Source organism: Bos indicus x Bos taurus, chromosome 1 (assembly GCF_003369695.1).
Source record: "Bos indicus x Bos taurus breed Angus x Brahman F1 hybrid chromosome 1, Bos_hybrid_MaternalHap_v2.0, whole genome shotgun sequence".
Classification (NCBI taxonomy): Eukaryota; Metazoa; Chordata; class Mammalia; order Artiodactyla; family Bovidae; genus Bos; species Bos indicus x Bos taurus.
Window position 1 is genome coordinate 150,760,199 of NC_040076.1, and position 24,326 is coordinate 150,784,524.

General features: G+C 45.0%; 1 long non-coding RNA gene across 1 annotated transcript in view; it reads right to left on the reverse strand.

The window, feature by feature from the left end:
* Positions 1–22,919, reverse strand: part of LOC113896912 — a 91,968-nt gene extending 69,049 nt beyond the window's left edge. Inside the window, exon 1 of the long non-coding RNA XR_003512183.1 lies at positions 22,610–22,919. This is a non-coding gene — a long non-coding RNA (uncharacterized LOC113896912). The remainder of the gene's footprint in view (positions 1–22,609) is intronic.
* Positions 22,920–24,326: the final 1,407 nt, after the last annotated feature.

Genomic DNA, 24,326 nt, shown 5'->3' on the forward strand with positions numbered 1-24,326 from the left:
ACGGGACACACCCTTCTTCCCCTCGCATCGTCACACGCCCGGGGCTCCAGAGTGGGGGCTTCAGGCCCTAAAATCGGCCGTGTCTTAATTGCCAGAGGGTCCCCAAGGAGGCTGGCCTCCCACAGGAAACTGCAAATCCACTCTGACAGTTGCTAGGATCCAGACAAGGAGCCATTCAGATGGCTTCCCCGCCACCTGCCCCCCGCCCCACCCACATCGGAAGGTGCCCCGCCTCCCAGGTTAGTAACTAGCTCAAGTAATTTCAAGTCAGAACAAGAGTTCCCAGGGAAACCTTCATCTGCATGCTTTCCCGACATAATTGAAGCCCTCTGCCAACTTTCTGAAGTTCCAGGTGTGGGATGAAGCTGCCTTCTCTGTAGGCAGGTCTTCCAAGGAGAGTTCAGCCACCTCCAGGGACTGAGATTGATCAGTACCCCCGCTGAGAGATGGTCAATGTCCTCTTGGTCTGCCCTGTCTAGGTGGGCAACTGACATAAAATACGTGTGTACTCCAGTGGTGTGTACTTCAGATGGGGGGCTCATTTCAAATATCTACTTTCCCCAAAATGTGGCACAGACCCCCACTTCTTCCTGCCAACCCAGCAGGATTTCCCCAGAATTTCAAATTATTTGCAGAGCCACATAGCCATTTATCACACTGATGCCATGTGGAGCTTCTCAGAGGGAATCTGGCAAAATTACATGCTGCTCAAGAAAAGGAAAAAATATTCCATCTTCCACTACCCTAAGGGAAGCCTGAAATTAGACTTGTTTTTCCAAGACACTCATACCAGAGGCGTTACAAGCGACCCAGGGAGATTTCTCATCAAAGGGATTCAAGACAATGACAATTTTCAACATGATTAAAATTGCAACTGCAGAAATGACTGCTCTGCTACTCAGAAACTTTTTAATTGCCTTGGATGATCTCTACCCTTGCTTCCAGTAATTTTATTACTATTATTGGGTTTGGGGTTTCTTTTTTATAAAACATCTCAGGGTATTTTAAACAGTTGTCATGGAGAATTGGCACCAGAGAAACTTCCTGGAGAAAAATTATTTCAAAGGCTTGTGTCCTCAAGACAAACACACCAAAAAAAAAAAAAAAAAAAGGCTTTGCAAGAGAACATTATGGGAACTTTGAAGAGAAAAATATTGTGATGCAATCTATAAATTCACTTCTCCCTCTAGGTCACATTTGGATGCCTACCGCCTGCTATCACCTACAAATTACTGGCTTTTATTACAATACTATGATCACATGTGACAGCAAATATGAGACATTAATAAACCGACAAAGCATAATTAACACAATGGATAAGTGATCGAAAAACAATTGCAAATGAAAGCTCTAATGAGTGGCAGAAGGCATCCAGGAACCTGACTGCATGCCAGTGTTTGGAACTATTTTTTATTGAGACCATTTGTCAACTCAAAGACCAAGGCTGATATCAAGACACATTTCATAACTTCTAAGCAAGTTTAGAGGATGACTCCTGAAGAATAACCCACAAAGTCACTCGACGAGTCCACACAAATTCCTTAACGCTGGGTATGAAGACAAAGCAGTCTGCATTTTTCACAGATGCATACGTGCGTAAGACCTGAAGGGCTTCCTCGACAGCTGGTAAAGAATCCACCTGCAGTGTGGGAGACCTGGGTTCCATCCCTGGGTTGGGAAGTTCCCCTGGAGAAGGGAAAGGCTACCCACCCTGGTATTCTCGCCTAGAGAATTCCACAAAGAGTCAGACACGACTGAGCAACTTTCACTTTCACTTCACTTTCATAAGACCTGAACCACTGTTCCTTTCAACCATAAGGACCATAGACATATTTGGAGTCAGGTGACAAATGGACAGGGCACAAAATACCACAGGGCCAAGCTGTGGAAGAAAATGAGGTCGGTGCTCCCAGTCTACATGACCGGGGTTGCCATTCGGGAAGTACGAGAATGGAAGTACAGAATTCCAAGGCCCGTGTCTTCTTTCTAGTGTGGTGGAGCTTTGAGAAAAAACATCTAAGAGAAGGCCAAGAATCAGAATAGGAAAATCAAACCATCGGCAGGACAAATTGGAAGCATGGCATCTACCTCACCACGGGTAAAATAGACGCCTGGTGGGGAGCTGCTGTATAGCAGGGAGCTCAGCTCCGGGCACTGTGATGACCTAGAGGGTGGGATGGGGGGGTGGAGGGCTCAAGCAGGAGGGGATATATGCATGTGTATATGGCTGATTCAGGCTTCCCTGCTGGCTCAGTGGTAAAGAATTCACCTGCCAAGCAGGAGACACAGTATGAGATGACCGTGATCCCTGGGTCTGGATGGCAGAAGCAAATGGCAACCCACTCCAGTATTCTTGCCTGGGAAATGCCCTGGACAGAGGAGCCTGGCGGGCTGCGCTCCATGGGTTTGCAAAAAGCTGGACACGACTGAACAACTGAACACAACAACAATGATGGCTGATTCACTTCGTTGTACAGCAGAAACCAACAAAACAGTGTAAAGCAATCAGACTCCAATTAAAACATTAAAAAGAAATGGACATTTAAAAGGAAAATAACGAAAATCCAGCCATCAGATTCGTGACGTGTGCCTTCCTTTGGCCTCTCTGATGTTTGCGAGAAATGCTGGCCCATCCTCTGCCTGTGTCCCCATCCAGCCATCCTCTCCGGGAGACCAGAGTCCCTGGTGGGGTATACGCTCATTCAAGGCCCCTCGATTCATGCCCATCCACGCCTATTGCAAATCCCATTAAAAATTGTTCCTTTCATTTGTCCTCTCTCCTCCCTTGTAGACGCTACTTAAACATTTTTCCTTTTTTCATAGTCTCCTTTGAGAAATTCAGAACATTCCACTTTTAAGTCTCATCTGTCATTTTTTTTTCCCCTGTACTACATCCCAAGTTCTACTGGAAAACCATAAAGGAGAGGCCATCAGGAGAAGAAAAGAATATTTAAAAGGAAGGGGGAGCAGAAGAAAAGCTACGACCTCAGCAGGCAGAACAGAGCCGGGAAGGTGGACCTCACAGAGCTGCCAAGATCTGGCTCACAGGGAGGTGAGATGGTTTGGGAAGTCTCCCTGCAAAAGAAAGAAAGAAAAAAAGTCTTGTTCCCGAAACAGCAGGTCCGGCTTTCTTGCATGGCTGTGCACCTGTTTGCTAATTTGCTAATTTTCTTTTTTTTAACCCATGTACAAATTTTAACCTCTCCTTTCCCCACTTGTCCCCACGCCCTTCTGAGCACTGAAGAGTCTCAAGAACTTGGATGGAGGAGCTGGGACATGCCCTTCTGGTTCCTTCCAGCCTTGCCTGGAAATTTGTTTTAGAAGCTCTCCAGTTCCTGTTTCTGATCACCCACAAAACACCCCTTCCCCATCAAGGCTCATCCTACAAACAAATCTTCTCAAGATGTCATCAGAGTCCTTGGCCAGTTCCCAGTGGGAGGGATGGCGTCCCAGGGAGCCCTTTTTCTCCTGTGTTGATTTCCTGCTATAACAAATGATCACAAATGCACTGGCTTAAAACAACAGAGATACATCATCTTACAATTCTGGGATCAGACATCTGACATGGGCACCAAAGCCGAGGTCTCAGCAGGTCTGGTTCCTCCTGGAAGCTCTGGGGACAGTCTGTTTCCTGGTCTCTCCAGCTTTCTGGTGGCTGCCTGCATTCCATGGGCCCTCCCTCCGTCTTCAAAGCCAACAGCAAGATCAAGTCAGCAGGAGCTGACACGTAGAGGGCCCATGTTTGGCTGATAGGTAGTTTCGTGAATGTGACTGTTTCCATTCCAGTAAGGAGAGTTGCGGTGATGGAGAAGACTCCTGAGAGTCCCCTGGACTTCAAGGAGATCAGCCAATCCATCCTAAAGGAAATAAACCCTGAATATTCATTGGAAGGATTGATGCTGAAGCTGAAGCTCCAATACTTTGGCCACCTGTTGAGAAGAGCTGACTTATTGGTAAAGACCCTGATCCTGGGAAAGATTGAGGGCAGGAGGAGAAGGGGACGACAGAGGATGAGATGGTTGGATGGCTCATCAACCCAGTGAACATAACTTTGAGCAAACTGCAATCCATAGGGTCGCAAAGAGTCAGACATGACAGCGACTGAACAACAACAGGGAGAGTTGAGAGTGGCCCTCAGTTTTTTATTTTGGCAACTGAGAGTGTCCTTTACTGAGACAGAGGACAAAGTATAAGAACGGGGCTTGATGAGACTAGGTCATGGTATTTCCTCATTTATTTGTTATACCAGTATTCATTGACTTAACTATGCTTTGATTTTGTTTAATTTTTGTTTTACATTGGAGTAGAGTTGCTTAACAATGCTGTGTTAGTTTCAGACATACAACAAAGTGATTCAGTTATATCCATGCAAGTATCCATTCTTTATCAAATTTTCCTCCCGTTTAGGTTATTACACAATATTGAGCCAAGTTCCAGGTGCTATACCATATGTCCTTGTCGGTTATTTATTTTAAATATACTAATGTGTACACATCATTTATTTTGAATATTAATAAATCCATAATACATGAATATTAACTTGTCCATTCCTTCCTAAATATTACTTGGAACTCCTATGTGCCACACAATGTGCTCTTGGCACTGCTTAGACAGCTGTGAACAAGATAAATAATGTTTCTGGCCTGGGAGTTTCATGTCTTTTACTATGAGACAGGCATGCTGACTCGTTAGCTTACAAGTAGGGTTAAAATCTAGGACCCTTCATAGTTCTTGACATTGTAAAAGCAGACAAACTCATAGAAAAATAGATCAGATTTGTAGCTACCAGTAGTGGAAACAGGGAAGGGGGATTAAATGGGCTTCCCTAGTGGCTCAGCTGGTAAAGAATCTGCCTGCAATGCAGGAGACCCCAGTTCAATTCCTGAGCCGGGAAGATCCCCTGGAGAAGGGAATGGCTATCCACTCCAATATTCTTGGGCTTCCCTGGTGACACAGCTGGTAAAGAATCTGTGTAGTGGGGACAGGGAGGGGGGATTAGAGGAAGGTAATCAAAAGGTATAAACTCCCAGTTATAATATAAAAAAGCATTAAAGATGTAATGTACAAATGACCGATACAGTTAACACTGCTGTACATTATATATGAAAGTTGTTGAAAGAGGAAACTGTAAGAGCTCTCATCACAGGGAGAAAACTTTTTCCTATTTCTTTCATCTTGTATCTTTATGAAATGATGGATGTTTACTACAGTGGGTCATCATTTCGTGATGTATGCAAGTCAAATCATTATGCTGTACACCTTCGACATTCAGTGCTGGATGTCATTCTATCTCCATAAAACTAGAAGGAAAAAATTATGTCTTAAGGCCTTTATACAGAAAATTTTATTTTAGCCTTTGAAGCCTAACCAAACTCTGAAAAAAACGTTATGAAAATTATATCAATTTTAAAAGTCTTTTCACTGAGTCGAAAAGCAACTGAATACCGAAGAAATGTAATAGATACTAATTTACAATCCTTTGATTTAATAAAAATGCCTTTTTTCCCATCCCCGGGATGGTTTGACTTACCAGTTTTCAGGTTGGCCAGAATGACAGAGAATGCCTTGTGTCCCAGTGGGCTCCTCTGCTTCTGAGGCTCCCACCTGGACCAACACCCCAGTCCCCTTTGCAGACAGGTGACGGCTCTAGCCAATGGAACATGGGCAGAAAGAACACAAGCTACTTCCTGATCTGACCCTGAGAAATCTTTTGGGAAATCCTGCTTACGTTCTCTCTTCCCATATCCTTTGGGAAGGGAGGACCCCAGGTCTTGGAGGAAGGCATGGCCATAAGACAGGAGGAGCCTGGGTTCCTGAACAAGGCTGTAGAGCAGACTTCCTTCCCACCAAACTCCCACCACCAGATACAGAATAAACTCTATTATACTAAGCCACTAAAACAGTGGGATTGTTTGTTATGGAGGTTAACCTATGGTGACTCAGTCAAACAGCTCCTGTTTCAAACTCAGAATTGGATCTCAGAATTGTCACATATGCATCCTTGCAGACATAGCTAAGTGACATAGTCTTGTGGAGGGAAATCCCAAGACATGGTCACCACCTACCACCACCCTTAGTTTTCTCTCCCCAAATCTTGCAGGCCCCTCGAATCCAGAGAAATGTTCCAGATTCATGTATTATAGGGTGCTGTTATTTTTCAGCATTTTACGTATATTACAGATCTATGTATATGATATATGACCACTCTTGCTTATGGAAAAATACCATACAATGATGCTTGGTTCAGAAGCAGGTTCAGCTTATCAACAAAGGAGATGTTGCTAATTCAACCTGAATACTGAGAATTCAAGATCCATGAACATTGTTTGGAAATGCAGCACAGCCTTCCCTGGTCCTTTCTTTATTGACCAGATGGTCTTGTTTTTGGAAGCTTCAGTGAACACTCAGCAAAGCATTTCAGTCCCAAATTAAGACTTTGAGCTGCACTTCTGTTAATTTAAACCAGGCCCCTCAGTCAAAATGGTCTGAACCAAGAGACTCTTTTATGGGTGGGGAAGAAATTAACCAAATGCACAGTCCTTAGCCCAGCTTCTGCTTTCTCCTTCTCTGACCTACTTTCTCTTTCCATTATAGGAATGGAATTAATAAAGATTTAATGTGGCAAATAAATTCAACTAAATCAGAAAGAAAGAAGAGACATTGTCTTTGCTTGTAAATGACATGATTTCATACGTCAGTCCAGTTCGGTTGCTCGGTCGTGTCTGACTCTTTGCAACCTCATGGATCGCAGCACTCCAGGCCTCCTTGTCCATCACCAACTCCTGGAGTTCACCCAAACTCATGTGCATTGAGTTGGTGATGCCATCCAGCCATCTAATCCTCTGTCGTCCCCTTCTCCTCCTGCCGCCAATCCCTCCCAGCATCAGAGTCTTTTCCAGTGAGTCAACTCTTCTCATGAGGTGGCCAAAGTATTGGAGTTTCAACTTCAGCATCAGTCCTTCCAATGAACACCCAGGACTGATCTCCTTTAGGATGGACTGGTTGGTTAGGATGGACTGGTTGGATCTCCTTGCAGTCCAAGGGACTCTCAAGAGTCTTCTCCAACACCACAGTTCAAAAGCATCAATTCTTCAGTGCTCAGCTTTCTTTATAGTCCAACTCTTACATCCATACATGACCACAGAAAAAACCATAGCCTTGACTAGATGGAATTTGTTGGCAAAGTAATGTCTCTGCTTTTTCATATGCTATCTAGGTTGGTCATAACTTTCCTTCCAAGGAGTAAGCATCTTTTCATTTCATGGCTGCAATCACCATCTACAGTGATTTTGCAGCCCCCCAAAAATAAAGTCTGACACTGTTTCCACTGTTTCCCTGTCTATTTCCTATGAAGTGATGGGACCAGATGCCATGATCTTCATTTTCTGAATGTTGAGCTTTAAGCCAACTTTTTCACTCTTCTCTTTCACTTTCATCAAGAGGCTTTTTAGTTCCTCTTCACTTTCTGCCATTAGGTTAGTGTCATCTGCATATCTGAGGTTATTGATATTTCTCCTAGCAATCTTGATTCCAGCTTGTGCTTCATCCAGCCTGGCATTTCTCATGATGTACTCTGCATATGAGTTAAATAACCAGGGTGACAATATACAGCCTTGACGTACTCCTTTTCCTATTTGGAACCAGTCTGTTGTTCCATGTCCAGTTCTAACTGTTGCTTCTTGACCTGCATATAGGTTTCTCAAGAGGCAGGTCAGGTGGTCTGGTATTCCCATCTCTTTCAGAATTTTCCACAGTTTATTGTGATCCACACAGTCAAAGGCTTTGGCATAGTCAATAAAGCAGAACTAGATGTTTTTCTGGAACTCTCTTGCTTTTTTGATGATCCAGCGGATGTGGGCAATTTGATCTCCGGTTTCTCTGCCTTTTCTAAAACAGCTTGGACATCTGGAAGTTCACGGTTCACGTATTGCTGAAGCCTGGCTTGGAGAATTTTGAGCATTACTTTACTAGCATGTGCTGCTGCTGCTAAGTCACTTCAGTCATGTCTGACTCTGTACGACCCCATAGCCGGCAGCCCACCAGGCTCCCCCGTCCCTGGGATTCTCCAGGCAAGAATACTAGAGTGGGTTGCCATTTCCTTCTCCAATGCATGAAAGTGAAAAGTGAAAGTGAAGTCACTCAGTCGTGTCTGACTCTTTGTGACCCCATGGACTACAGCCTACCAGGCTCTTCCATCCACGGGATTTTCCAGGCAAGAGTACTGGAGTGGGATGAGTGCAATTGTGCAGTAGTTTGAGCATTCTTTAGCATTGCTTTCTTTGGGATTGGGATGAAAACTGACCTTTTCCAAATTTGCTGGCATATTGAGTGCAACACTTGAACAGCGTCATCTTTCAGGATTTGAAATAGCTCAACTGGAATTCCATCACCTCCACTAGCTTTGTTCATAGTGATGCTTTCTAAGGCCCACTTGACTTCACATTCCAGGATGTTTGGCTCGAGGTGACTGATCACACCATTGTGATTATCTGGGTCATGAAGATCTTTTTTGTACAGTTCTGTGTAGTCTTGCCACCTCTTCTTAATATCTTCTGCTTCTGTTAGGTCCATACCATTTCTGTCCTTTATCGAGCCCAACTTTGCATGAAATGTTCCCTTGGTATCTCTAATTTTCTTGAAGAGATCTCTAGTCTTTCCCATTCTGTTGTTTTCCTATTTCTTTGCATTGATCGCTGAGGAAGGCTTTCTTATCTCTCCTTGCTATTCTTTGGAACTCTGCATTCAGATGCTTATATCTTTCCCTTTCTCCTTTGCTTTTTGCTTCTCTTCTTTTCACAGCTATTTGTAAGGCCTCCTCAGACAACCGTTTTGTTTTTTTGCATTTCTTTTCCATGGGGATGGTCTTGATCCCTGTCTCCTGTACAATGTCATGAACCTCCATCCATAGTTCATCAGGCACTCTGTCTATCAGTATCTATTACTGTCTATTCCTATGTATGATTTCATACATAGTAAACCCTAAAAATTACACCAAAGAAAAACTGTGACAACTAATCCATGAATTCAGCAAAGTTGCCACATATAAAATTATTACACAAAGATCAGATGCGTTTCTGTACACTAACAGTGAACAATCCAGAAAGGAAATTAGTGACTTCATTTAAAATAAAATCAAAAAGAACAAAATGTTGCTGAAGGAAATTAAAGAAGATACCAATACATGGAAAGGCATCCTGGGTTCATGGATTAAAAGACTTAATAATGTTAGGATTTCAATGCTACCTTGAAAACATTACACTAAGTGAAGTAAGCCACCACACAATTAAAAAAAAAATGGTGATTCCACTTACATGAAGTTCCTACAGTGTAAAATCCACAGAGAAAGAGGAACAATGGTTGTTAGGGCCTGGGGAGGGGACAGAGAGGAATTAGCATTCAATGTGCTTTAATTGGAGAACATGTGAAAGTTTTGGACACGGTTGGTGGTGGTGGTTGTACAGTAAAGTGAATATACTTAATGCCACTGAGCTGTACACTGAAAAATGGCAGAAATGATAACTTTTGTGTTAGGCATATTTTACCACAATAAAAAATGAATTACAGTTATGAGAAAATGCAATATAAGTAAGCAAATAGAATGATACCATGCAATATGTGTATATATATATATATATATCTCCAGGAGATAATTAAGGACAGGGAAGCCTGACTTGCTGCAGTTCATGGGTCACAAAGAGTCAGACATGACTTAGTGACTCAACAACACCAAGGCACATTCTATCAATAATAGAAATATTCCAAGTTTGAGCACCAATCTGATTATATCTCAACCAACAAAATCCAGTTTAGAGGTAAGGCAGAGTACCCACACACAGCGTACTCTGGACACACACACAGCGTACTCAGGACACACACACACACACACACACACCACACACACAGGCCCCTCACCCTGACCTGGTACATTTTCTAGAATCTTGCCTCTGGTCTTCCCTTTGTGCATCCATGTTTTCAGTCCCTCCTGACGGAACCACAGAGCTCAAGGCTGCCTGTTTCCTCAGGGGAGGAGTCATGGGCAGGATGGAATTTCCTGCTGACACCTCCTCTCAGGACCCTGAATCTCCCTGGGAGCATGTTGTAGCCTGCAGGCTCACTGGAAGGGGCCAGAACCACGAACAGGTAAGAGAAAGAAAGAACAGGGCAAAACTGAAAAAAGTGCAGGGATGTAACCAGCAACACGGGACTCCAGGAAAGGACAGGACGAGTGTCCTGGTTCTTTTAATAAGTAAGTTACAAGAATAACTGAATAATGAGAGAGAGAGATGTATGGACCAATCCAAGCAAACCAAAGTTTTTGGATCCCAATTCAAATAAAATGCCAAAAACAAAATAAAACTCTCAAGACATTCAGGGAAATGTAAGCATTGACTGGATGATTAAAAAAAATATTATTTTAATTTGACTAAAAATTTGTGCTTGTTTTTAAACGAGATAATGGTACTGTGGTTTTATTGGCATGATTTAAGTTCTCTGTCTTTTCATCATCTTTCCGTTACATACTGAAATATTTAGAGATAAAATTATGTGATTCCTTGAAACTGCTTCCAGTAAATTCTGGGGGTGGGATGATTTGTGGGATTAAAAGAAACAAGACTAGCCACATCCTGATAATTGTCAGTGTTTCCAGTTGATGATAAACTGCTATTGAATTTGGTACATTTTAAAATTTTATAATGAACTGTTTTGAAATCTTGCTTGCAAATAATTTTCAGTGACATGGGCAAATGCCATTATCTACTCAACTGAGTGACTAACACTTTCACTATACTAAGCAGAAAAGGAAAAAAGTAAACACAATAACATCTAAGCTATTCAAATGAACATGTTTTAGACCAAAATGTCCCCAGTAGATATTATCTTGGCTGGTGGGATTATTACAGTAAATTTCATTCCTTAGTCTACACTCTAATTTCTGGCTTTCTACCATGGGCATGTAAAACTGATAATTAGGAGAAATGTTTATCTTTTAATTTTGAAGAGTAGAGAGTGATGAGCCATCTGAAGTAATGCTCTTGACTCTTCACCCATGTGTCTGGGAAACATTCTTTCAGTCAGTTCAGTTCAGTCACTCAGTCATGTCCGACTCTTTGCGACCCCATAAATCGCAGCATGCCAGGCCTCCCTGTCCATCACCAGCTCCCCGAGTTTGCTCAAACTCACGTCCATCGATTCGGTGATGCTATCCAGCCATCTCATCCTCCGTCGTCCCCTTTTCCTCCTGCCCTCAATCCTTCCCAGCATCAGAGTATTTTCCAATGAGTCAACTCAGAAGGGCTAATCCCATCCAGCAATGCATCTTAGCACTTAAAATTTCCACCTGGCATGAAATGGTGAATGTATTCACTTGGTTTTTAAAATAAGGCAGCAAGCACGTGATGGAATGAAGGATTTATTTGTGCTTTCAGAAGTCCTCACCATCAAAGTCATTTCACAGCCATTTCACAGATGTGACTACCTGGATTGTCCCCAAAGGAACAGAGCCTGGTGTGTTAAGTGCTCACCATTCTCCAGTGACGCACTGGTCGAGAATCCCCCTGCCAATGCAGGAGACACTGGAGACACAGGTTCCATCCCTGGATGGAGAAGATGCCCTGGAGGAGGAAATGGCAACCCACTCCAGTATTCCTGCCTGCGAAATCCCACGGACAGAGGAGTTCGGTGGGCTACAGTCTGTGGGGTTGCAAAAGTCAGACAGGGCTGAACAACTGATTGCACACAGCACAATCACTGTTCTAGAAACTTCTGGCTGGAGATGACTTGGGCATTTCACCTTTATAGCTTTGGAGAAAGGTATGATGCAGAGGGTTTGACATGCTCTTCGCATGCCTTTCTCCACGAGAAATCAGGCTTTTGGTCCCTGCACCACTGGTGGAATCTGCCTGGCGATATTTCTACTAGCAACCATGTCCCCAGAGACCCTGCCCTGAGCCACCTCCCACAGCCAGGAACACGTTATGGAGTGTTTGCATAAAAGAAGTTTGTAAGCCAGTGACTTCCTAGAAATCTTTCTTTAAAATCTTATGAAGTGACTACTCTGGTACCCTGGGACAACCTAGAGGGGTGGGATGAGGTGGGAAGTGGGAGGGAGGTTCAGGAGGGGACATATGTATACCTATGGCCGATTCTTGTTGATGTATGGCAGAAACCAATACAATACTGTAAAGCATTTTTAAATAAAGTTTTAACAAAAGAAAATCATATGAAAGGATTCTGACAGAGATCTGAGCATGGCTCACATTACCCACCAGCCTCAAAAGTTCCAGACGGGCTGGAAACATGTCTACAGCCATCAGCAGGCTTGTCCATTCCTACGGGTCATTTATACCCTGGGAGGGTTGGGCTGGATTTTTTTCTCCATCACCTCTTGGATTTCTTTGTGGTTTTGTCTAATTTTGTTTTCCTCTTTTTTTCTCAGTCCTGCCTGAGGATGGTTTGACCTTCTGGTAAAACCTGAACATGGGGGTTTCTTGGAATTCCCGGCTTGGAGATTATCACTCCAGCATCTTAGTGTAGCATCTGGATGCGTGTCCCTCACAGAGCCTGCACTTCATCCCTTCTCTCCCCTGCTGCTGCTACTGCTAAGTTGCTTTAGCCGTGTCCGACTCTGTGCGACCCCATGGACTGCAGCCTACCAGGCTTCTCCGTCCATGGGATTCTCCAGGCAAGAACACTGGAGTCGGTTGCCATTTCTTTCTCCAATGCATGAAAGTGGAAAGTGAAAGTGAAGTCGCTCAGTCGTGTCCGACTCTTCACGACCCCATGGACTGCAGCCCACCAGGCTCCTCCGTCTATGGGATTTTCCAGGCAACAGTACTTCTCTCCCCTAGTGGCTCCAAAATGCCTCCTCCAAACTCAGGAGAGACCCTCCAGGAACGTAAATTCCATGTCATCAATGGGAAAATAGAGACACCAAGAGGCTAAGTGATTTGGGCCAAGAAGTCAGGCCATCTTCCCTGGTGGATCTAATAATAAAGAACTTCGTGCAACACAGGAGACTTGGGTTTGACCCCTGGGTTTGGAAGATCCCCTGGAGAAGAAAATGGCAACCCATTCCAGTAGGGTTACAGTCCATGGGGTTGCAAAGAGTTGGACACGACTGAGCGACTAACACACACACATGATGCAATGGTAATATTTGTATATATTTGGATATAAATAGCTATATGATTAAAACTGATTTTGCTGTTTCTTTCTTCTTTTTTTGAATGTGGCCACGAGAAAATTTTAGATCCAATAAAAAAAGGCTTAGATTATATTTCTCTTGGGCAGCCCTGATCTAAGGGATTCCCCAAACTTCAAAGCTATGATTCTTGGAAGTATTCTTAAAGACCGTTTTATATCTGATTCTCTGTTTTCTGAAAATTCATAAAACTTATCAGCTTGTCAAGATAGTCTTGTCATCTCATCTCTTCTGTCTAGAAAGCAGAAGGAAGGGGCTACAGGGACCACATATATATCTGCCACAAGTTTTCTGTCAGCCTAGCCAGGGCTTCCTTTGAAGATTATCCTGCTGACCCTTGACTGAACATACCTAGTTCCAGGTATCAGAGGCTTGTCCTTTAAATTGACCTTTAAGCCTGTCCAACAAAATACTTAGCTAAGCTGATATCAGCCTTATTTCTGATCAAAGCAACAAGCATGACTGGAGTCCTCAGCTGATTCTTTTCTTGGCCAACACGATACATTTGGGGCTTTTTTCCTAATGATACCTTTGCCTTTGTTACCAAGTCCAAGCTCGTCTTGCGTGCCATACACAGGCTGATAAATCAAGTGATGAGTCTCTGGAGTGAGAAACGTTGACAGAAAGGCAGACAGCTGAGAAGACGGTGAGCTCATGCCCCAAAGAACCATCTTGCCTGAGTTAGACTCAGTTCAGTTCAGTCACTCAATCGTTTCTAACTCTTTGCGATCCCATGAACCGCAGCACACCAGGCCTCCCTGTCCATTACCAACTCCCAGAGTTTACTCAAACTCATTCATACTGAAAGGGGAGGGAGTAAAGCCCAACATTTCCCATTTCCAACCAGACTCCAGAGGGGTATGCCAATTTTTTCCTCCCTGCGGTCATTCAGAGGTGGGCCTGATCAGGATGTTTCCTATAAACTAACCAAAGGTAATTTAGAATAATGCTCATTACCTGGGAGGCAGGGCTCCCAGAGATGGACCATGATGCATAATTTAAGCTTATGGGAAACATCCCTTTAGTGATTAACTTGCAATAGAATACAAAGTTTCTTCCCTATTACAAGTACAGCTGAAAAAGAACAAAATGTCTCATTAGCTGATTTTTTTTTTTTTAAGTACAGTCGATTTGAAGAACTAAAGAGCCTTTTGATGAAAGTGAAAGAAGAGAGTGAAAAAGTTGGCTTAAAGCTCAGCATTCAGAAAACTAAGATCATGGCATCTGGTCCCATCACTTCATGCCAAATAGATGGAGAAACAGTGGAAACAGTGGCAGACTTTATTTTGGGGGGCTCCAAAATGACTGCAGATTGTGACTGCAGCCACGAAATTAAAAGACACTTACTCCTTGGAAAAAAAAAAAAAAAACTCATGACCAACTTAGACAGCATATTAAAAAGCAGAGACATTACTTTGCCAAAAAAGGTCCATCTAGTCAAGGCTATAGTTTTTCCAGTGGTCATGTATGGACATGAGAGTTGGACTCTAAAGAAAGCTGAGCAGTGAAGAATTGATGTTTTTGAACTGTGGTGTTGGAGCAGACTCTTGAGAGTCCCTTGGACTGCAAGGAGATCCAACCAGTCCATCCTAAAGGAAATCAGTCCTGAATATTCATTGGAAGGACTGATGTTGAGGCTGAAACTCCAATACTTTGGCCACCTGATGTGAAGAGCTGACTCATTGGAAAAGACCCTGATGCTGGGAAAGATTGAAGGCAGGAGGAGAAGGGGACGACAGAGGATGAGATGGTTGGATGGCATCACCAACTCGATGGACATGAGTTTGAGTAAACTCAGGGAGATGGTGATGGACAGGGAGGCCTGGCGTGCTGCAGTCCATGGGGCCGCAGGTTAGGACACGACTGAGCGACTGAACTGCACTCACAGCTGATTTGCAGTGCTGTCAGTTGCAGGTGTGCAGCGCACTGGTTCAGTATTTTTGCAGATTATACTCCATGGCAGGTTATTATAAGATGACAGCTATAATTTTCTCTGTGATACAGAATATCCTTGTTGCTTACCTATTTATACATAGTCCACATTTTCGACACAGCAGGGTTGTTTGTTTCAGGCTTCAAGACTGAAGCAAACATTTGGTATGAGGCTCGAAGGATTTTGCAAACAGTTTCTACCCATGACTTCCAAAGCTTGTGTAACATTTTGTGCAAAACTCGTGGGCCCTTTCTATGAAGCAAGGGTTTCCAGAAATGTTTACTTTGCGGAAGTGAGCGTGCACGTTTGCCCGTTCCCTTGAAAACTTCCACACGTCCGGCAGACACACGCCCCTCTCTCATGGCTGGGCTGGCTGCCTCTGTGCCTGTCCTCTGATGATCGGCCTTCCCAAGACCTGACCCCTCTGGACAGGCGTGACTCTCAGCCACACTTTGAACTGTCATTAGTTAAGATCAGTTGTCCACAGGCCAGATACATGTGGGCTATCCAGCCCTCCACATGGAAGCCATCCAACTCAGTTTCAGAAAACAAAGGCCCTGGACAGACCTAGGGCCGTGTTATGAATTGAACAGTGTTCCCTAAAAGAGATATGCTGAAATCCTGACATCTGTGCTCTAAACTGAGTGCCTGTGTCCGTCCAAAATTTACGTGAAACACTAACCTTCATGGAATGGTATCAGCAGGTGGGGCCTCTGGGAGGGGATGAGGTCACGAGGGTGGAGCCCTCATGAATGGCGTTAGTGCCCTTGTAAAGGGACCCCAGAGAGCTCTGCCACCTCTTCTACACCTGGGGACACAGCAAGAAGGCACTGTCTGTGAACCAGGAACCAAACCCTCATCAGGCACCTTGGTTTTTAACTTCTCAGCCTCCAGACAGTGAGACACAACATACAAGCACTCAGTTTACGGGATTCTTTAGAGCCACCCAGTGATACCAAGGGGGCTTCCCTGGTGGCTCAGTGCTGAAGAATTTGACTGTCAATGCAGCAGACCCAGGTTTGATCCCTGGGCCGTGAACATCCTCTAGAGAGGGAAATGGCAACTCACTCCAGTATTCTTGCCCAGAAAGTCCCATGGACAGAGGAGCCTGGTGGGGCTACAGTCCACGAGGTTGCAAAGAGTCAGACACATCTGAGTAACTAAACAACAACCACAAATCAGACTGAGACATCCCAGGACCTCAGAAGGCGACCTTATCAGGAGATCAGGTCTTCACCGGGGTAACCACACTAAAATTAGCTCATGAGGGTGGGCCCTGATCCAATGTAACTGGCGTCAGGAAATTTGGACACACACAGGGGGAAAGCTGTGAAGAGATGGAGGAGAACGCCATGTGAAGGCTGATGCTATGCTGTGACAAGCCGAGGACCATCTGGGGCCCCAGAAACTGAGGGAGATACCTGGACAGATCCTTCCCCAGCACCTTCAGAGCGAGCACTGGCCCTCCGACAGCGGGAGCTCAGACTTCAACCCTCCAGAACCGTGAAAGAAGAAACATCTGTTGTTCTAAGCCACTGAGGTCATGGCACTTTGATACAAAGAAGTGGAAGTGTTAGTCACTCAGTCGTGTCCGACTCTTTGGGACCCCATGGACTGTAGCTCACCAGGCTCCCCTGTCCATGGGGTCTTTCAGGCAAGAATACTGGAGTGGGCTGCCATTTCTTTCTCCAGGGGATCTTCCTGACCCAGAGACTGAACCCAGGTCTCCCTCATTGCAAGCAGATTCTTTATAGTCTGAGCCACCAGGGAGACTTTGTTTTGTAAACAAAGTTACAAAGGCCCTAGGAAACTAACACAGACCAGAATTCCAACAGCTCCTGTAACTGGTTTATTTTCCATTACTCAGACATGTCAGCCCAGCTTGGGTTCCAGACCCACATCAGTGACTTGGCATCTCGCACGTATAGTTCCAGTGTCTGAAGTATGCGTTAGACACAGAACTGTCAATTTTATAAATAAAACTGCAGGATACCCAGTTAAACTTGAATTTCAGATAAATGTATAAATATTTATTTGTAATATAAACAGTAATTATTCAGTATAAGTATGTCCCATGCAATATTTGAGTGTTAGATGAGATAATGATCTCAGATAAGTCTACAACTTGAACATCAAAGTTAAAGTTCGTCAGTCTGGTGAACTGATTGTCACCCAAGACCACCATGTACAGTTGCTCAGGTTGTGTACTGTGCAACATATAGCCATCAGGTTATGGTGCCTCTAAAACCGTGTAACACAGCAAGCATGTCTTCAGCAAATTATCCCTCCCTTGTCTTCATGCTAACTGTTCACAGGGACCCACTCTCTGGCCACAGTTCTCAGCCTCTCCTATTCCCCATCCTGTTCCTTACAGAACCTTGCAACAAGACCCTTCCTGTTAATGCATTTCCACCTCATTCTCTGCCTTCCCTCCCCACCTACACCTCTCAGAAGTGTGTGCGCATCTAACATGGATGCACTGTGGCTTCTGTGTTTCTAAAGAAACGTTAAGGACCATGAAGGTTGGAATGGGAATTTAAGCAGCAATTGATGGGATGTACATGAAGGAAAAATTCTGAAGAGGGATAATGAGATTCTGGTCGCTTCCCTTAAAGAACTCTGCCCTGAGAAAACCATGGTCATGGTGTTGCCTTGTAAGGGACTCAGGAACGTCACAGACACACAAGCCCAAACGCATCACAGACAAAGGGAGGCTCTCACACTCTGGACTCTGAGGCTGCAGTTGCCACTCTAGGATGTATTATACTGCTTAGCATCCCTATCAGTTTTTCCAGTTGAGCTGAAATTCACACAATAGAAAATTGACCATTTGAAAGTGAACAATTCGGAGGCCTGTGTTCACAGTGTTATACAACCATCACTTCTCTCTAGTTCCAGGCCTTTTTCATCAGCCCAAAATGAAACCCTGCAACTATTAGGCAGTCACCCCCTTTTCCCATACCCCCAGCTCCTGGAAAACACTAATTGTTTCTGTCTCTTTGGATTTACCTATTCTGGACAGTTCATAAAAATGGAATTATATGAAATTCCAATATATGACCTTTTGCATCTGACTTCTTTGAATTAGCATAATGTTTCTGAGGGTCATCCATGTTGAAGCATGCATTGGGACTTCACCTTTTGCCATCGCTGAATAGTAGTGTATTGTGTGGAAATGTCACATTTTGTCCGCTAGTGGACATTGGGTAATCCCCAGCTTTTGGCTATTGTGAGTAATGCTGCCCTGGTCGTTCACGTACAAGTACTTTTTGGGTCCTTGACTTCAGTGCTCTGGGGCTCATACCTAGGGCTGGAATCACTCTGCATCCTCACCATTTTGACCACACAGCCGATGTTACTGAGACCGTACATTTCAGGGTATTCAGTGCAATATCTGCTCATATTTTCAATCTTTATGTTGAATATTTTTGCTGCAGATCAAAGGCCAGCAAACTTTTCCTCTAAGGGCCAGGTAAGTAAATAGTTTCGTTTTCATGGGTCTTGTGGTCAGCTCTGCCTTTGCAGCATGAAGCAGTCACAGACAATGTGTATGACATTTACAGTGCTGTAATAAAATTTCATTCACAAAAAACCAGCCCCAGGCAGCAGGCCAGATGTGGCCCTCAGACTAGAGTGTGCCAACCTCAGCTCTAGGACGAGCGCAGAAGGAGGTAGCCTCATGCAAGTGCTCCATTCCATGAAGGATGGATCTCCTTCAGCCAGGACAGGACAGGACAGGTCAGAAAGCACTTTCCACACGTATATGGGCACAGGCACAATCATATCTTCAGTGCTGGTGAGCATGCCAAGGAAAGTGGACTTCACTCATGGCAGGAGGGACTTGAGGAACTTCCCTGGTGGTCCAGGGGTTGAGACTCCACAGGGGCCGTGGGTTCCATCCCTGGTGGGGGAACTAAGATCCTGCATGCTCCATGGTGTGGCCAAAAAAGAGAAGGGACTCAAGACAGCACCTTAAGAACTTCCTGATTATGAAGCATCTGAAGTCCTCCACATAAGCAGCTGAGTCGAGTTTGAGGAAAGGTGGCCACCCTCTGGCTGGGCTGGTTTTGAAGATGCAGGGCTGATGAATTCACCAACAAATCCCTCAATGTCTTTTCTAACATTCACCCTCTTCCGAGATTCATCAGGGCAGAAAGGGGGCACCCAAGCTCAGAAACTCACTCATCCAACAAGCATTTATTGAGCACTGTATACAGGCACCATGCTACCTCTTGGGTATTCCAAATCACGCATTCCAGGAGTCTTCCGGGAAATCTGGACACTTCCGGTAGTGGGGCGCTCACGACCCACACAGGACATCCTACCCCATGACTGGACAGTGCTTTGCCTCCTCAGAAATACCTAAACCTCCCAGTATGACTCCACACCTGCCTCGTTGTTCTTGTTCATTCTCTCAGTCATTTCCAACTCTTTGCGGCCCCATGGAGTGTAGCATGCCAGGCTTCCCTGTCCTTCCCCATCTCCCAGAGTTTGCTTAAACTCATTGAGTAATTGATGCCATCCAACCATCTCGTCCTCTGTCGTCCCCTTCTCCTCCTGCCTTCAATCTTTCCCAGCATCAGGGTCTTTTCCCATGAGTTGCCTCTTTATAACAGGTGGTCAAAGTATTGGAGCTTCAGCATCAGTCCTTCCAATGATTATTCAGGGTTGATTTCCTTTAGGATGGACTGATTGGATCTCCCTGAGGTCCAGGGAATTCTCAAGAGTCTTTTCAACACCAAAGCCCAAAAGCATCCTCCCACCAGTCAAATACCAACAGGCACCCCCACCACATACAGATACAAAGAGAAGAGGCAAGGAGCCCAGGAAACAGCAGGTAAACAAAGGATCACCGACTGATGGCACCCTTTATCACTGCTGGTGTGTTTCAAGGCAAAATCACTTTCACATTCAACGACTTACTGGGAAGCTCCTGAACTCAGGTAGAGTTGACAGTCGACTTCTAAGGAGCTGATTCCCACGAAGCAGAGGGCATCCTTGCTCCAAAGACATTGTCAGAGCTCTTCCCTTAAACCATGGTTTCCAAAAAAGCAAAGAAGAGTCTGGAGGGAGCAGAGATGAAAACCGCAGGCCTGGGAGCCGGGCAGGTCTGGGCTGGAGAGAAACCCTTTGCCCTACTTGCAGCAGGACCTGGAGACGGGGTGAGTCAGAGAGCTGCAGGGGGCAGGGTTTCCTGCTCTGAAAGCCTGGGTGATGATCCAGCAGCTTTACAGAGATGCCTCGATGAGCCACCTCACCTGCTGTGCCCGTGACCCTAAGGCTAGGCGCTGACAGCCAGTGAGGTCTTCCCCCCTGATCTCTCACCACCAGCTAGTGCACGCCTGGTGGAGAGGACCCCACAGAGACCAAGCAGCCTTCGGGGCAAAGGGCTAAGATGATAGCCTGAGGTTTAATTAAAGAAAATCTCACCCTAAAAATTGAGGGGGCTCTTTCATTGCATATGCAGTTAAGTTACATTAACTAACATTATAAGCTGACTTAGTAAAAATATCTTTTTGGACTTTACATAAAGGCTTTCTGGGGGAAACTTACGTTTCTCTGTGTCTTTGAGATGTAAATGTTCTGTCTGATCTTCCAAATGGATGTTCTATGTGTGCATGTTTTATTTGTTCATGTTTTCTTAAAGATTTTTCCTTTTGCCATACTGTTTTTTGAGAGTAATCTCTCCAAATTTAGATTATATTTTCCTACTCTCTCTTATGCATCTTAGGTGACTCAGTAGTAAAGAGTCCTCTTGCCAACGCAGGAGATGTAGGAGACACAGTTTCCATCCCTGCGTCAGGAAGATCCCCTGGAGTAGGGAATGGCAACCCACTCCACTATTCTTGCCTGGAGACTCCCATGGACAGAGGAGCCTGAAGGGCTACAGTCCATGGCATTGCAAAGAGTTGGACATGACTGAGTGTGCATACACTGAGGTTTAAAGAAAAAAATGAGTCTGATGCAAACAAAGGGAGGCAGAGGTCAAGGCCAGAAGAAAGGGGAAAGGGCCCAAATGCAGAAGCCACTAGAAGCAGCCCACCCCACCTTACCCCAGGAATTCCTTGGCTGGTTCATAGGCCTCAGGGCACCCTATCCACACCTGTAAGATCTGTTCTCCAGCAGCAATCTGTCCAGGATCTCAACCACCAGTAAGTCCTGAAATCAACTGAAATGTCACAGCCAGCAACCAATAAAAGCAAAGTGAGAATGGAATAGAATACAATAGATTAGAATGCATAGCCTCTGTAGGGTGAGGGTGTCATGTTACACTGTTTCAGCCACATGTACATGTGCATACATGTGTGTGCTGTAAAAACATGTGGGTACAGGCATACTCGCATAGCCTAGAGTTGAAAGCATTGGCATGGGAGAGTATGTTCAAGGTAAGCATGGCTCGCAGAACAGTGATAAGGTGTCAGTGGCTCAGTCGTGTCTGACTCTTTGTGACCCCATGGACTGTAGCCCAGAAGGCTCCTCTGTCCATGGAATTTTCCAAGTAAGAATGCTGGAGTGGGTAGTCATTTCCTACTCCAGGGGATCTTCCCGACCCAGGGATCGAACCTGTGCCTCCTGCATTGTAGGCAGATTCTTTATCATCTGAGCTACCAGGGAAGCCTCCCCAACTGTTCACAGAAACCTCTGTAATTATACACACACACACGAATATGCGTGCATATATTTTGCTAAACTTTTCTTGGCTACAGTCAGGAAGAACTGGAAACCTCTGGCTAATGCATCCATCAGGACTTCTTGGAGCCAGTGAGGAAAAACACCTGTGGTTCCATTTCATGGCCCCCCTTGTGCTGTCTGGGGAGGTGACCAGGGCAGGAGAAGCAGACGGTAGAGCCAATCAACAAGTATTTCCTGGGGACTTCCCTAGTGGTCCGGTTGCTAAGACTCCACACTCCTAATGCAGGGGGCCCAGGTTCGATCCCCAGTCAGGGGGAGCCTGCATGCCACAGCTAAGACCTGGCACAGTCAAAGAAATAAATAAATATAAATATTAGAAAACGATAAAGCTTACACTGTTTTTTTAAAAAAAATATTTTGTGTATAGCGAGAGTGAGATATTCATTTATTTCCCAAAGAGGCAGGGGCATGAAATTAATTCTAAAGGCAACAATGAAATTCTGCAATCAACTGAAAAATACAGAAAAGGCCTCTAATAGTTACTAGCCAGTGTTGCTTGTATCTTTCCCAGTTCCTTACATACAAGGTATAAGCCAAGCATGTACCCGAGAGAGATCTGCATTTCTATGAGCTCAGTGTTCATACGCTCAGGAAGCAAAGATTAGAATATTGACTTTTCTAGCTTTCAGCACCAGCTAATAGCACCTGGCAGGTGGGTATGGAAACTGCAACAAATCCACTGAAATATCAGCCTGCAGAATAGAATCCTGCTGTTACAACACTTACATCCTCAAAGAGATCCCCAAAACTGTGGGTTTGTAAAACAAAGCAGTTTCACTCACCAGTCAGCCTGTTGTTACAGCAAAATATCCGAGCTCCAGAACCCCAGGCAGGCGTTGCCAGCTTCGGAGGTCCCTGGTGAATTGGGATCCTTGTGAGCGGTGCCTGGGTCTCCCTCCCAACCTCTCCCTTTGTCATGCTGAGGCTTGGACTTTATGCATTCTGTTTTTGGAGGCATTCCATTTTAAATTGGGTCACAAAGAGTGGGCATCCTTTTAAGATAATTGCAAAGAAGATCAAAATCCTACAGGGATGCCTCTCCTTGAAGGTCAGGCTAGCAAACTCCCACCCATCACATCACTTCCCTTTCCTTTCCTCCTGCACCATGGCAACACCACCCAAGAGGGTGATGGTAACTAACGTTTGCTGAGCAATCACTGGGCGACCAACTCATTCCCCTTTGCCTGGGTCTATTGAGGTTTTTAATATTGGAAGCCACCAGCATTCAGTGAACCTCAGTGCCTCCAGGAAGCGCCAGGAAAATGAGACAACTGGTCACCCTGACCGTGTGCCCAATGTTCTAAGCACGCTCAATGCATCAGTTCATTTGACCTGGACCACCCATAGGGCAGCTCCTGCGCTCCTCGCCTCTTAACAGGTGTGGACCTGACAGGTCAGGAGGGACTAGGAGACATGATAATTATGGGATGTGACAGAGCTTTTAGCTAATGCTACAGTGGCAATCACACTGTAACATAAATGTATCAAAGCTATATGCTGTACACCTTGAGCTTACACAATATGTCAGTGATTGACATACCTCAATTTTTAAATTTTTTAATTGGAGGATATTTGCTTTACAATGCTGCCTTAGTTTCTGCCATACAACCTCATGCATCAGCTATATGTGTACGTGTATCCCCTCCCTTTTGAGCTTCTCTCCCACGTACCCCATCCCGCCCGTCTAGGTTGTCAGAGAGCACAGAGCTGAGCTCCCTGTGTTACACAGCAGCTTCCCACGACCCGCCTGTTTCCCCACGACAGTGCACGCGTGTCAGTGCTACGCGCTCCATGTGTCCCACGACTCACCTATGTCCCCGCGACAGTGCATGCGTGTCAGTGCTATGCGCTCCATGTGTCCCGTCTCTTCCTTCCCCCACTGTGCTCACAAGTCCATTATGTATGTCTTCGTCTTCATGCCTGCCCTGAAAATAGATTCATCAGTACCATTTTTCTGGATTCCCTATACATGCATTAATATACGGTATTTGTTTTTCTCTTTCTGACTTACTTCACACTGTAAAAAAAAAAAAAATGTCTAGGTCACACAGGTGGTGAGCCTGGAACTTGGAGTCACACCCCGAGCTCTGCTGCAGGCTTCCTACTCGGCCGCCTCCAATCCTGGCCAGAGGGGACCACAGCCCACCTGCGGAGCTCCATGTGGAGAGCAAGGACCTTGGTGGAGTGCTTTCTTTAAACCATCACCTTACACAGCCCTGGCCTCATAACACGACCTCCCCTCATGCCTACAATTGAAGGAATTCACTCCTACCAGAAATATTTTTTAAGGGCTTTCTCATATCAGGCTGGGAAAACAGTGGGGAAGGAAGGGAGAGAGGAAGGGGTGGAGGGAGGTAGAGAAGTGCACAGCACGGTTGCAGGAAGCCAGGCAGACATTCCTGGTAAATGAGCTCTAGTTCGAGGGGGTCCTAGTCAGGAGTGTCCATGGACGGAATTTAAGGAGTCTTTGAAACTGCATAGGCAAATAATGACATTCAT